The sequence below is a fragment of the Sus scrofa genome, unplaced genomic scaffold (assembly GCF_000003025.6).
Source record: "Sus scrofa isolate TJ Tabasco breed Duroc unplaced genomic scaffold, Sscrofa11.1 Contig2258, whole genome shotgun sequence".
In the NCBI taxonomy this organism is placed as follows: Eukaryota; Metazoa; Chordata; class Mammalia; order Artiodactyla; family Suidae; genus Sus; species Sus scrofa.
In genome coordinates, this window is record NW_018085058.1 from 325058 (window position 1) to 338089 (window position 13032).

General features: G+C 36.4%; 1 pseudogene; it reads right to left on the bottom strand.

Annotated features, from left to right (window-relative positions):
* Window positions 1-11082: 11082 nt before the first annotated feature.
* On the bottom strand, window positions 11083-11840 carry LOC110258520 (annotated as a pseudogene).
* Between the last annotated feature and the right edge of the window lie 1192 nt (window positions 11841-13032).

Consider the following 13032-nt stretch of genomic DNA (forward strand, 5'->3'; position numbering starts at 1 on the left):
TACTCATTTTCACATAATAAACCATACAAAATTAAATCTGAATATTTAGAGGGAGAAGATACTCTGAAATGTGTGTGTCCTGAACTGTTGTTACAGATCATCATCGTCAAAGATGATCTTTCTCAAAAGAAGCATCTCTCCACAGCTAATACTAGTCCAGTTAATGGCAAAGATCTCTGGGCTTAGGTTCTACCTTTACTGGAAGCACTTTACACCTCCCATTTCCTCTTCTATTTGGGCTTCCTTGTCCATCACTTAAGGGGCAACATTGACTCTTACATTTTTGAATTAAATGTTCATTCATATTTCTTAATATCATAAAATAATACACTAATTAATCAATCATTCAAATAAATAAACAACCTCAGTGATTGTGCCTGTACTTTAGTCTGGATTGGCTCTCAGGCGGACTCAGGTAAATGTTCATGGGAGCCATTCCCTGTGATCTTCTCCTGCAGTATTTAGTGGACTTTTATACTCACCTGGGTGATTCTCTGAGAGAAAGGTCTCAACATATATGTCCTCATTCCTCTTGGGTGGTTGATAATGGAGATAGAAACTATGTTAACAGATAAGACAGTGGGTTTGAGTCAAACCTTTGTCCCCCAGCCAGAGTTATGCCTCCAAAAGCAACAACCATGTATTGTGCAGTCCAAGGCTGCACAGGCTGAGAAATTGCAGCAGAGGAGATATTTGTAGTTCCCTATATCTGCTCATTAGCATGTTTCTTCTTGTGACTCCAACCTGTAGTAATCAATTTCCTGAAAGGGCACTGGTCTGGACAGAGAAGAAAATTTTCCTGATCATTCTCTGTGGGTAGGAGATAATATTACTAGGCAGATGGATTCAGAGTTTATTACCCCTCTTCATGAACTCTCCTTTCTTGCAGAGGAATAAACAAGTTTCCAGCATCTCATCCCAACCCTGAGTTTGAGTTTATTCCAGACTATCAGTTTAAGTATTCTGTCTTGATTAAGTCCTAGACAAAGCTTTGATTTTTGGTGGGCCACGTCTCCTGATATATGTAGAAAATTACTTTGAAAAGTGAGATTACTTTGTTTTTTTAATATAAACCCTTGCTTGGATTCATGGAGATTTGCCAAAATAATTAGGAACTGCACACTTGTACAACAATTAAGAGCTCATTTGGCTCCTTTTTAAAAGTGTTTTTAATTTAAAAGCTATCTATATAGTTTGGAGTTCTATTGTGGCTCAGTAGACAGAGGACCTGATGCTGTTCTGGGAGGATGGGGTTTGCTTTGTAAGTTTTAGGATCCCAAATTACTGTAAGCTGCACAGTAGTTCACAGATGCAGCTCAGATGCAGTGTTACTGCTTTGTGGTGTAGGCCTCAGCTATAGCTCTGACTTGATGGCTAGCCTGGCAATTTCCATGTGCTGCAGGTGCAGTCATAAAACTAAATAAATAAAAGACGTATGTATCTTAACACATGCTAAGGCTTGCATGATTTAAGTTTTATAAAACTCCATTCTGTGATGTAGTACTATTGCAAACTCCATTTTGCCACTCAGAAATGGGGTTGTGGAGACTGATCTCCAAAATATGTAAGCAAACAATTCATACAACTCAAAGACAAACAAACAAACAAAAAAACCCAAGATGTTGCTGTGGTGTATGTCACAGGACATTCTGTCTATGTTTTCCTCTAGGGGTTTTATAGTATCTTGCCTTACACTTAGATCTTTACTCCATTTTGAGTTTATTTTTGTGTTGTATCAGAGAATGTTCTAATTTCATTCTTTTGTATATAGCTGTCCAGTTTCCCAGCACCACTTACTGAAGGGGATATTTTTCCTCACTGTATGCTATTGCCTCTTTTGTCATAGATAAGTTGACCAATAGTGCTTGGGTTTATTTCTGGGCTTTCTATCCTGTTCCATTGATCTATATGTCTTTTTTTGTGCTAGTACTATACTCCATTGATGGCTATAGCTTTGTACTATAGTCTGAAGTCAGGGAGCCTGATTCCTCAAGTTCCAGTTTTTCTTTAAATATTGCTTTGGCTATTTGGGGGTCTTTTGTATTTTCATACAAATTTTAAAATATATTGTCCTAGATCTGTTAAGAATGTCATTGGTAATTTGATATGGACTACATCAAATCTGTAGATTGCCTTGGATAATATATTCATTTTTATAGTATTGATTCTTCAGAGGGAAGGGGAGGGAGTGGGGTGGATGGGGAGTTTTGGGTTGGTAGATGCAGACAATTACATTTAGAATGGAGAAGTAATGTCCTATTTCACAGCATATGGAACTCTGTCCACTATCTTGGGTTAGAACCTGATAGAATGTAGTATGAAAAAAAGAACTTTAAATGAAAAATAGGAAGAGTATGGAAGAAATTACTGAAGAATTTGCTATAATATCATGTATTTCTTGAATAAAGTTAAATATGGGTAATGTTTTGTAAAATATATGAACTAAGTGTTGGTGAGAATGTAGAGAAAATTGAACGTTCTTAATGGAAGGGACACTTCATTCTTTATTGCATTTATTTTGCTCCTTTCTTGTAAATTAAAGGCTCATGTATTTGTGCACTGTTTATGGGAATGTGAGTTTTTGAAGCCACTACAGAAGAGCATGGGGATTGCTCAAAAAGTTAAGTTAGGACTACCTTGCGAACGAATTACATCATTTCTGAGTATTTATCCCCAAAATATGAAAAGAGAAATCGGCACTTACGTATGCACCACTAATTTTAACAAAAAATTATTATAAATATACAAACATGGAAGAAACCAAGGTGCTCAATAATTGGTGGGTGGATAAAGAAGAAGAATTATATACCCTATGGAATACTATTCAGTCATAAAATCGATGGAATATTGGACAAGGAGGTCAAGATGGAAGACTAAGACATCAAACAAGAGGAACCCAGATGGTCATATGCCAAGATACACATAATTAAAATTTTATAAGTTACAGAGAATTCTAAAGGCAGCAAGAGAAAAAAAATCATATACAAGAGAACCCACTGCCATAGGACTGTCAGCTGATTTTTCTGCAGAAACTTTTCAGGCCAGAATGAAGTGGCATAATATATTCAAATCCTGAAAGGAAAAATTCTGCAATGTAGGATATTTTCACAGCAAACTTATTATTTAGAATAAGAGGAAAAATAATTTCTCAGAAAAGTAAAAACTGAAAGAATTTATCAATACTAAAGCTTTCCTAAAAGAAATGTTAAGGGTCTTTCTCTAAATGGAAAAAGTAAGACTATATATGATAGGAAAACCCCACTAGGAAAGACACATATTACTGGTAAGGATTGAAGACCACTTAAATAAGCCAGTACATAGTTTAAAAGACAAGAAATTATACAATCAACCTGAACTAGACTATACAGTTAAGGGATAGGAATAAGGATGTAAAATATATCAAAAACACAGCATATAGGGGAGAAGAGTAAAAATGTATCTGTGAGAATATGAAGTTTAATCACAACCAGTTTAAAAAAGAAGATATGTTTATGGGTCAACATACATGACCTTATGGTATCCCCAAATAAAAGTTTACCAGTAGAGATGCAAAACCCAAATAGAAAGTAACACAATCATCATATTAAGGAAATTTATCAAACTATAAGAAAAAGTATTAATGAACATACAAGAACAACAAAATTACCAGAAAACAGTAATTAAATGGCAATAGGTCCAGAAATATAAATAATTATTTTAAATGTCAATGGAACAAATGCTCTGATCAAAGGACAAAAGGTAGCTGATTGGATAAAGATAAAAAGACCCTTTAATATGCTGCCTACACGAGACTCACTTCTGAGCTAAAGACACACACACTGAAAGTGAGGGATGAAAAAAGGCATTTCATGCAAAAGGAAACAACAAGAAAGTGACAAAATTCACTTTAAAGCAAAGACTACAAGAGTTCCCATTGTGGCACAGCTGGTTAAGGATCTGATGTTGTCTCTACAGTGGTGTGGGTTCAATTCCCAGCCAGGCACAGTATGTTAAGAATCCAATGTTGTTGCAGGTGTGGCATTGGCCACGGCTGGGGCTCAGATTCAGCCTCTGACCTGGGACCTTCCATCTACTACAGGTGCAGCCATTAAAAGAGAGCTAGAGAGACAGAGAGAGAGACAGAAAAGAGAGACTACAACAAAGGACAAAGTATGGGATTTTACAATGATAAACGGATCAAAACCAGAAGAAAGTATTACATTCATTAACATAAATGCACCAAAACAGGAGTATGTTAATATAGAAAGCAAATACTAAGAGATATTTTAGGAAGGAATTGACAATAATACAATAATATTATGGGGCTTTAACACTGACATCAATGAATAGATCATCCAGGCAGAATATCAATAAGGCAACAGTAACCTTACATGACACAACACACCAAATGGACTTAGATATTTACAGGAAATGACATCCCCCAAAGAAGGATGCACATTTTTTTTCAAGTGAACAGGGGACATTTTCTAGGATAGATCACGTTAAGCCACAAAAGAAACCTCAACAATTTTGGGGGGCTTGGAAATGATATCAAGCATTTTTTTCAAACCACACTAGTAAGAATCTGGAAAATAACCACAGAAAGAAAAAGCGAAAAGAACAATAATGTGGCAACTGAAAAAAATGCTAAGAAACAAATATGTCAATGAAGAAATCAAAAAGAAAATCAGAAAGTAACGTGAAAATTCAAGTGGAAATACAGCATTTTGAAATCTGTGGGATACAACAAAATCAGTTCTAAGAGGGAAGTTCATTAGAATCAGGTATTCATCAAGAAATAAGAAACATCCTTAATAAACTACATGACCTACCACCTAAAAGAACTGGAAAAGGAAGAACAAACAAAGCCCAAGTTCAGCAGAGGGAAGGAAATAAAAATCTGAGAGGAAATAATTACAATGATGATCAAAAAACAATGGAAGAGATCAATAAATCCAGACACGATTCTTTAAAAAGGTAAACAAAGTTGATAAAAACTCAGCCAGTCTCACTAAGAAGAAAAGAGAAATGACCCAGACAAACAAATGACAGCAACAAAGGAAATGAAAGAGAAGTAACAACTAATACTACAGAGGTTAAAAATGTGACAATTCTTTGAATGTAATAAGCCAGCAAATTGGACAACCTAGAAGACATTACAAATTTTTAGATGTATACAACGAGCTAAGATCAAATCATGAGCAAACAGGCAATCTGATCACTGGTAATGAAATTGAATTAGTAATAAATAAAATTAAAAAAAGTCCCAGGACCAGATACCTTCACAAGGGACTTCGAGCAAACATAAAAGAATTACTAATACCTATCCTCAAATAATTCAAAAAATCTGAAGCATATGCGACACTCCCAAATGCATTTTACAAGGCTACCATTAGTCTGATATCAAAACCAATTAAACATACTACAAAAAAGAAAATTCCAGGCCAATACCACTGATGACTATAGATGCAAATATCTCCAAGAAAATATTAGCAAACCTAATTCAACAATACATGAAGAGGAAAATGCAGCATAATCAACTTGGTTTTTTTTAAGTTTGACAAGGATATCTCAACATTGGCAAATCAATCAATGTGATACCTCACCTTAACAAAATGAAGGATAAGGTCACATGATCATCTCAATAGATGCAGAAAAATGATCTGATGTAATGTATCATCCATTCATGATAACAGTCCTCATCAAAGTGCATATAGAGGGAACAGAGCTCAATGTACTAAAAGTCATTTATGATAAGCACCCATCTAACATCATAATCAATGGTAAAAAGCTGAAAGACTTTCTCTAATTTCAGGAATAAGACGATGGTTCCCACTCTCACCACTTCTACTTAACGTAGTATCTGGAAGTCCTGGCCACAACATTCAGATAAGAAAAAATTAAAGAATACAGATTAGAAAGGAAGAGTTAAACCAGCCAATGTTTGCAGGTGACATGATGCTTTATATACCAGAACCTAAGGTATCCACCTCCAACTATTTGAATTAATAAATTAATTCAGCATGTCATGGGAAACCATATTAATGATCAGAAATATGTTTCATTTTTACACACTAATAATAAATTACCCAAAAGTTAAAAAAACTTTGAAAATTGCATTAAAAAGAATAAAATGCCTAGGAATAAACTTAACCAAGGATGAAAAAGCTATACTCTGAAAACTATAAAACACTGATGAAGGAAATTGAAGATGATTTAAAAAAATGGAAAGATATTCCACATTCCTGAATTGAAAGAATTAATATTGGTAAAACAAACATACTATTGAAAGCAATATATGGATATAATGTAATCCCTATCAAAATATCTATGATGTTTTTACAGAACTAGAATAAACAATATAAAAAATAATGTGGAATGAGAAAAGATTCTCAATAGCTAGAGCAATTGCAAGTGAAAGAGCAAAGCTGGATTCATCATCCTCCCAAACTTCAAACTCTAATACAAAGCAATGGTAATCAAAGCAGCATGGTAGGATTTCCCATGTGGTACAGCAGAAACAAATCCAAATAGTATATGCGGATGTGGGTTTGATCCCTGGCCTCACTCAGTGGATTGGGTATTGGCATTGCTGTGAGCTGTGGTATAACTCACAGATGCAGCTCAGATCTTGCATTGCAGTGGCTATGCCATGGGCCAGCATCTGTAGCTCTGATTCAACCCCTAGACTGGGAACTTCTGTATATATCAAGTGTATCCATAAAAATCAGAAAGAAGAAAGAAACAAACAAACAACAAGATACTGGCAGAAAAACAGGCATGCACCTCAATGAGAGAGACTAGAGAGCCCAGAAATACAGCCACTCACCAGGGATCAATTAATCTAAAACAGAAGAAACAGACACATGTGTGGTTTCTGAGGAGGAAGAAGGAGGAAATGGGATGGAGGAGGAGTTTGGCATAAATGTCATTCTATTACATTTAGAATGGATAAACAATGAGCTCCCACTCTACAGCACAGGGAACTATATCCAATATCTTGGGATAGAACGTGATGGAAGATAGTATGAGAAAAAGTGTATATATATGTATAACTGGGTCACTATGCTTTGCAGCAGAAAATGACACAACACTGTAAGTCAAATATAATTTAATAAAAATAAAATTGAAATTAAAACAAAGTAGATAAGAATATTTGGAAAAGGCATTCTTCTCAACAATGGTACTGGGAAAACTGCACAACTAAATGTAAAAAATGAGATTAGAATATTTCCTCACACCATATAAAAGATAAACACAAAATGGATTAAAGACCTTAATGTAAGACCAGAAACCAGAAAATTTCTAGAAGAAAACATAGGCAGAACACTCTTTGACATAAATCATATCAATTTTTTTTTAATTTGCTTTTAAAACAAAAGAAATAAAATCAACCCCACCATTCAATCTAATTAGACTTAAAAGCTGTTGCACAGCAAAAGGATCCATCAACAATAAGAAGACAAACTAGTAAATGGAAGAAAATATTTTCAAATGACAAGACTGAAAAGGGGTTAATATCCAAAATAGATAAAGAGCTCATACCTCTCAATATAACAACCAGTTAAAAATGGGCAGAAGATCTGAAAATAAATTTTTCCCAAAAAGACATACAAATGGCTAACAGGCACATGAAAAGATGCTCAACATCACTAATTGTTAGAGAAATTCAAATCAAAGTCACATCTGTCAGAATGGCCATCATCAAAATGTCTACAAATAACAAATGCTGGAGAGGGTGTGGAGAAAAGCCTTGTACACTGTTGGTGGGAATGCAAATTGGTATAGCCACTATGGAAAACATTATGGAGATTCCAGAAATGATAAAAATAGGACTACCATCTGATTCAGTAATTCCATTCCTGGCTATATATTGTGAAAAAATGAAAATACAAATTTGTAAAGATACGTAACCCCCAATGTTCATAGTAGCACTATTTGCAATAACTAAGGTATGGAAGACAGCCAAATGTTTATCAACAGATAAATGGAGAAAGAAGTTGTTCATATAGGATGGCATATTTCTTGGCCATAAGTGGAAATAAAAATCTTTCCATATGTAGCAATGTGGATGACCTTAGAGAATTTCATGCTTACCAAAACAAGTCATAGAAAGATAAATACTATGGTATCACTTAGAATGTAAAAAAATAAAAAAGAATGTGGATGCAAATATAGACTCACAGATCTAGAAGACAAACTTGTTGAGTGACTTGGTGGCCTAGCAGTTAAGGATCTGGTGTGGTCACTGCTGTGGCTTTGATCACTGCTGTGGTGCAGGCTTGATCCTTGGCCTGGGAACATCTATATGCCCTGGGCATGGCCAAAGAAGGAGGAGGAGAAGGAGGAGAAGGAGGAGGAGAAGGAGGAGGAGGGGGGGGGGGAGGAAGATGAGGAGGAGGAGGAGGAGGAGAAGAAGAAGGAGAAAACAAACTTCTGCTTATCAAAAGGGAGAGGGTATTGTGGATGGTCTAATTCAATGTATGATTAACAAATCAAATTGGTATATAAGAAATAAAGCAACAAAACTGTACTGAATACATCATGGAATTATAAATATTTAGGGAACATAATATGTAAAAAATGCCAATCACTATGCTGTTTCCTTGAAACTAATTAATATTTTAAATCAATTATAGCTTAATAAATTTTTTTTAAAAAAGGATGAAATCTTGCCATTTGCAGCTAAATGGATGTACCCTGAGTGCATTACACTAAGTGAAATAAATCTGATGGAAAAGACAAATACCATGTTATTTCACTCATGAAGAATAGAACAACAACAAAACACACACACACACAGTAAATAAACAAAGAAGCCAAAGAAAATCAAACATGTACATACAGAGAACTGAGTTGGTTATCAGAGGAAGTGGTAGGTGGGGAGGGTGGAATTGGTAAAGGGGATTAACTATATGGTAACTGATGGAAACAAAATTTACTGTATACAGAAATATAGACATAAGGTTGGACACATAAAACTTGAATAATATTATAAACCACCAACACTGCAATAAAAAATAAGTGAAAAAACCAAAAACCTGTATACTTTTGGTCTCATTTGCTTTTCTAGAATTATTCATCTGCTGAAAGTGGAAGTGAAAGTAAAGCTTTACTCAACTGAGTAATACTTGTGTTAGACTGTTTGTAGAGACGTCCCCAATTCTGCACCTTTCTCTGTAACCATGTCTTTTGCAATGTGATGGTGAAGTACCTTCTATGAAAAGGTGGAGTCAGTTTTTCCACCTTTATATCTGTGCTGGATGTGGGATGTTTTATTTGATTTGCCTCCCCAGGAATATATTCAAAATGATTTGCCTTCAGAGGAACTGGTGCCTTTCACCTGAACTTTCCTGGAACTCTACTCCAGAAATGGGAACAAATCCATATGGCCCATTCAGAGGACTGCAGGCATGTGGATCAGAGCCTGACCATCCCAGCCAAGGCCATGATACATCCGCCTACAGATAGCTGAGCCCCAGAATATGAGAATGCTCATCCAGGATCAACAGAGTCTCTCCAGGTGAAGTATAGGTGAATAAAGACACCTATGAGGATCTCAGCAAAGGTCAGAACAATTCAGCACTATACAATTCTGTTTTGTAATAAAGGCACAAAGACAAAACTTTTTTTTTTTTTTGGTCTTTTTGCCTTTTCTAGGGCAGCTCCCATGGGATGTGGAGGTTCCCAGGCTAGGGGTTGAATCAGAGCTGTAGCCACCTGCCTATACCAGAGCCACAGCAACGCGGGATCCAAGCCGCATCTGTGACCTACACCAGAGCTCACGGCAATGCCAGATCCTTAACCCACTGAGCAAGGCCAGGGACTGAACCCGCAACCTCATGGTTCCTTGTCGGATTCGTTAACCACTGTGCCACGACGGGAATTCCCAAAGACAAAACTTTTACTTTCAGGACGGATTTTTGTATAGCAATAGTTTACTGATACAATGATAAAAATGAAATAATGAGAAGACCATTTTAAAAATCGTTTTTCATTTTTGGTATTTGCTTTAATATTTGAGAGAAAAATATGATCATTTCTAATTTCATGTATATTTCAGAAAACAATAGTGGAATATGACTTAATGGAGTTTCCCTTCCAGGCAACTAGCAAATTTTAGAAGAAAATGAATATTTGTGTAGAAACATTGGTGATCATCAAGCACATGACTGGGTGGGAATTCATGCAATCTAGCAAATCATGCCTTGAACATAATGATTAAAGTGATTCCTGATCAAAAAGAGGACATAACACAGATGATATTTACAATGTACACATTTCTCCTATTACCATTCTGTGTATCGTTAGGAAAGAGTGAGATATTTTCATTAAGAGCAATGGAAGTAGTCATTAGTAGGCAGCACTGAAGTTTTTAAGCATGCACAGGACATAATCAATAAAAACACATAGAACAAGGCTACAACTCCAAAATATAAACCCCCCTTGACTTGAATATCTATATCACATAATTTAAGGGATAGATATACAGCATGAAAAATAAATGTTTTCTCAGTAATACAAAACATATTTTTAAAAATTTACTGGTCTATATTTAGCCCATGTACGATTCTAAAGACACATTACGTCAAACTCTTAGACTAGGAGTTCCTGTCCTGGCTCAGGTGAAAGAAAACTGACTAGCATCCATAAGGACACAGGTTCGGTCCCTGGCCTTGCTCAGTGGGTTAAGGATCCAGAGTTGCCATGAGCAGACATGGCTCAGAAATGGCATTGCTGTGGCTGTGGCATAGGCTGGCAGCTACAGCTCTGATTCATCCCCCACCCTGGGAACCACCATATGCCATGGGTGTGGCCCTAAAAAGACAAAAACAAAAAAAAAAATTGAGAATAAATTTGAGAGTGTGAAAAGAACATGAAATGGAGAAACACTTGAATATGAATGAGATCACAGTTTAATCAAGTGAGTGACCTAAATTTTATGGAGGAGTTGAAGTCTAGGAAATGAAAATTCCAGGAAATAATTAGAAGGAGCAAGTTCTTTCACAATCTGATCAAAGAATCTGATAAAAACTGTGGATTTCTGGCTTTGAAGCTTTGAAATCTTCAACCATGTGGCCTTCTTCAGCCAAGGACAAGTGGTCACTTCATAGGTACCATTCTAAAGAATGCTTTCAGAGCCCTCTTTATGTCCTTGTTCCTCAGACTGTAGCTAAAGGGGTTCATCATGGGTGTGACCAAAGTGTACATCACTGAGGCAATTACACGTGAGTGTGAACTGTGTGTATCTGCAGAGCTAAGGTACACCCCTAGGCTTGTGCAATAAAATAAGGAGACAACTGAGAGGTGAGACACACAGGTGGAAAATGCCTTATACTTCCCCTGAGCAGATGTGATTCTACGTATAGAGGAAACTATCTTAGAGTAAGAGTAAAGGATAGCAGCGAGGGACCTCCACCCAGCAGCAATCCTGCAAAATACATCACCATGTCATTAAGAAAAGTGTCAGAACAGCAAGGTGGACCATCTGATTGAGTTCACAGAAATAGTGAGGGATTTTCACTTTGTTATAGAAGGAGAGCTTCAACACCATTAGAGTTTGTAACAAAGATACAGGACACTGATGATCCAGCTAATAAGAACCAGAATTCCACAGAGCTGAGGATTCATGATGACTGTGTAGTGCAGGGGGTGGCAGATGGCAACAAAGCGGTCATAGGCCATCACTGTGAGTAGGAAATCATCCAACCCTGCAAGCAATATGAAAAAATACATCTGTGTGATGCAGCCTGCATAGGTTATGACTTGGTTCTCTGTCTGTGTATTCACCAGCATCTTTGGGATGGTGTGGAAGTGAAACAGATGTCCACAAAGGACAGGTTGGAGAGAAAACAGTACATGGGGGGTGGAGATGGGAGTCTGAGCTGACGGCCAGGATGATGAGCAGGTTTCCAAACACAGTATCAGGTACATGGAGAGGAAAAGCCCAACAATGAGGGAGTGAAGTTCTTTCTTTCTGAAAATCCCAGAAGAAGAAATTCTGAAAACCTGTTATATTTCTCAGTGTCATGTCGTGGATTTGACTACAAGGAAAGGATAAAAAAATGTGACTAATTTTCATGCAAATAGACATTAATCATTATTGAAATGCTACTTTTGTATTTTGTTGCTAGGAAATTGATGTCAATATTTTGTCCTTGGATTTAACAATGAGTATATTGTTTTGGAAATCAAAATTCCTAAAATGAAATTATGAGGTATTGATATGGCAAATAACAGCATATCTATCTATCTATCTATCTATCTATCTATCATCTTGTCATATGGTGACAGATGCTATGAAGGAAATAAAGCTAGTGGGATGGAAAGAGTAATTTGGACTGGTATTTTTTTTTATAGGTGTTCAGATAAGACATGCAGATAAAGTGATATATGAAAGAGACTCCAAGGAAAAGAGCAGGGCCATGAATATTAGGAAAAATATGTGCGAGCAGGAAAACAGCCAGTGACAAAGCCCTAGGAAGGGACTTGTTTCAGATGTTCAAGTGGGGAGGGTCATGGGCAGGAGGGAGGGTGAGGAGAAATGCTGCCAGAGATTTAGATAGGAACAAGGTCACCTTCCTTCTGATGCTAGACCTTCAAGTCACAAAGAGTCCTCATCTATATTTCTCCATCACTTTATAAAAGTTTTGCAAGGCTGTCCTGCATGTTGAACTGCATGTCGTCTTTAATACCTTCTGTTGAATGAGGTCTGGTCCTCTGTGTATAAGAATCCGACTTAACTTTACAATTCCAAAACACACACATAATAAACCCTGGCTCCTTAGGCTGTGTTATTTCCATGTATTTTCACCCTAAACTATCCTGAATGAATTAGAGGTTGATAAACTCTAGTTGTTTTGATCAGATTATGTATAAATGGCATCCGACATTCCAGTTTGTAATCTTCCCAGATACCGATAACATGGTGCTTGATTTGAGTATGGTCATTTTATGCTTGCATTAAAGATACATGAATTTTTTAGGAACCAATATGCCTGTATGCATATTCTCTCATAGAGAGAGCGAGAGTGGCAGAGGCAGAGAGAATGG